Genomic DNA, 2,563 nt, shown 5'->3' with positions numbered 1-2,563 from the left:
TTGGGAATCACTTTTACCATAATGCCCTTCCCCCGGCCCTAAAGCTATCCTTGAAAGTAAGAAGGGGCCATAGTTGCAAAAATAGCCACCCTTTCTTCGGTCACAATTGCAAAATAGCCCCCATTTTCGTTGATTTTTCTTAAAATTGAGTTATTTACAAAAGATTGTTTGCAAAATGAGTGCATTGGTTCTGTCTCTTGAGACTAGTGTCAACCCTAACCTTAACCACCAACAGGTACAAAATGAGCACTGTCCAGAACACACCGTTCACAGTTGTAGACGAGGCTCCACTTCAGCTTCAGATGTGGTGGTATGATTTAGGAGAAGATGGTCAGAAATGGGTCACCAAGCACCTGGGAGCCCTCACAGATATTATGAAAATTAAACCACGGGACGATTTGATTGAGGCACTAGTGACTTTTTGGGACCCTGTTCACAATGTTTTTCGCTTCTCCGATTTTGAGCTAACTCCCACTTTAGAAGAGATAGCTGGATATTTCGAGTTTGGCAGGGATTTGAGAAACCAGGAGCTCATATTCCCGAGGGCTCTTTCTGTACACAGATTCTTCGATCTTCTGAACATCAGTAAGCAAATTAGAAAGACCAACATAGTCGAAGGGTGTTGTTCTTTCTACTTCCTGTACTCTAGGTTCGGGCAGCCAAATGGGTTTGAAATGCATGAAAAGGGCCTTAACAACAAGCGGAACAAAGACACATGGCATATTCATCGTCGCTTCACCTTCATAATGGCATTTCTGGGAATTATAGTCTTCCCAAACGAGAAGCGGACAATTGATACCCGCATAGCCAGGGTTGTACAGGTCCTCACTACCAAAGAACATCACACTCTTGCCCCGATCATTCTATCAGACATTTATCGGGCGTTGACTTTGTGCAAGTCTGGGGCAAAATTCTTCGAAGGGTGCAATATTTTGTTACAAATGTGGTTGATTGAGCATCTCCGACATCACCCCAAGTTCATGAGCTATGGTCCGAGCAAGGATAATTTCATTGAGAGTTACGAAGAAAGAGTAAAAGATTACAACTCTCCAGAAGGGGTGGAAGCCTGGATATCCCACCTAAGATCTTTAAATGCAAGTCAAATTGAGTGGACTTTGGGATGGCTCCCGCTAAGAGAGGTGATACACATGTCTGCCCTAAAAAGTCATTTGCTGTTGTTGGGTTTGAGAAGTGTCCAGCCGTATACGCCACACAGAGTTCTAAGACAGCTAGGAAGGTACCAAGTAGTACCTAAAGATGAAGATTTGAGTGTGCAAGTTATTGAGCTACACCCCGAAGCCCCACTCCCCGAAGCTCTAATCCAGCAAATTTAGAATGGTTGTCGCTACTTGAAAGATGATAATCAGGTGCCAGATCCTGCGAGAGGTGAGGTAGATCCGGGTTATGCTATATGGTTTGGGAAGAGGTCTCGCGTGGATGATGTGCCAGAGCCCAAAAGGCCCACAAAAAGACCGCATGTTCAAGCCTTTGATGATAAAATCCAAGAATGGTTGGCCTGGGGTGAACGGGAAAAGGGATACAAAACAACTATTCATGCCTTAGAAGAAAGGCTGAGAAACCTCAATTTTGAGAAAGACTTGCAAGAACAAGAAGCCGAAGGGGAAAAGAAGAGTCTGATCCACAAAAATGAAGCCCTTCGTGCTCAACTTCAACAGATGAAGAAAGCCTCTGAAGTGCCAGTGAGAAGTTGGAAAGACCAAAGAACCATTGCCAATCTGATGGAAAGGTGCAAGATTATGATTCCCTCTTGGCAAAGACTGAAAAGGCGTTGGACAAAGCCAAGGAAAAGATCGTACAGCTAAATGAGAAGGCTGAATCAAGTAAGGATCGCCAAGTAACAAAATTTGAAGAAGAGAGGGCTTAATTCGAGAGAGAGAAGACCCATTGGGTACGTTCAGAAGCTCAGCTCCATGCACAGTTGGAAGAAATGAGAAGGTACAATAGAGAATACCAGCATGCAGATTTTGATAGGGAGATGGCTCAGGCGAGACTCGAGCAGACTAGACTTTGGGCTCAGTTGGAGTCAGCCTTAGATCGTGAGGGACACATAAGGGAGATATCCACCACTCGCCAGCAGCAGTTACAAGATCGAGACCAGAATTTCCAGTACTTCAAAGAGCAAGTCCATAATTTGGCTGTTTATACTGCTCAAAGTTATGTGAACTGCCAAGGGATGGATTATGAGAAGTTTTTGGAGCATGCACCTACTTTTGCCCGTCATCTTGCAGCAGAGTTAGAAACGATGTACCGTACATTAGGGGGTCAACCAGGGCAAGCCCCACCATGAGCAGATGTTCCAGTGTTTGAAAGCAAGAAGATTGGGGAGTTGAATTATAGTCGTAATTGTTAGAACGTTTTTTATGTAGTAGTTATGTTTTAGTTTGAGTCATTGTTGAATCTTTAAAATCATTGTCTTTTAGTCTTGTCAGAGTTTGGTAAGTCATCTTTAATGTAATGTCCTTTCTATTATTGTATTATTTCATTTTGTTAAAAAAAAAATCTACTATTATTGTTTTCCCCTGAACTACGTAATGGTCTGATT

The 2,563-nt window shown here is 43.0% G+C and overlaps 1 pseudogene; it reads left to right on the top strand.

Annotated features, from left to right (window-relative positions):
* The first annotated feature begins 242 nt into the window (after window positions 1-242).
* On the top strand, window positions 243-1,885 carry LOC142169652 (uncharacterized; annotated as a pseudogene).
* The last annotated feature ends 678 nt before the right edge of the window (window positions 1,886-2,563 follow it).

This window comes from Nicotiana tabacum, chromosome 15 (assembly GCF_000715075.1).
Source record: "Nicotiana tabacum cultivar K326 chromosome 15, ASM71507v2, whole genome shotgun sequence".
NCBI lineage: Eukaryota > Viridiplantae > Streptophyta > Magnoliopsida > Solanales > Solanaceae > Nicotiana > Nicotiana tabacum.
Note: the sequence above shows the minus strand (reverse complement) of the source record. Positions and strands in the feature narration are given on the sequence as shown.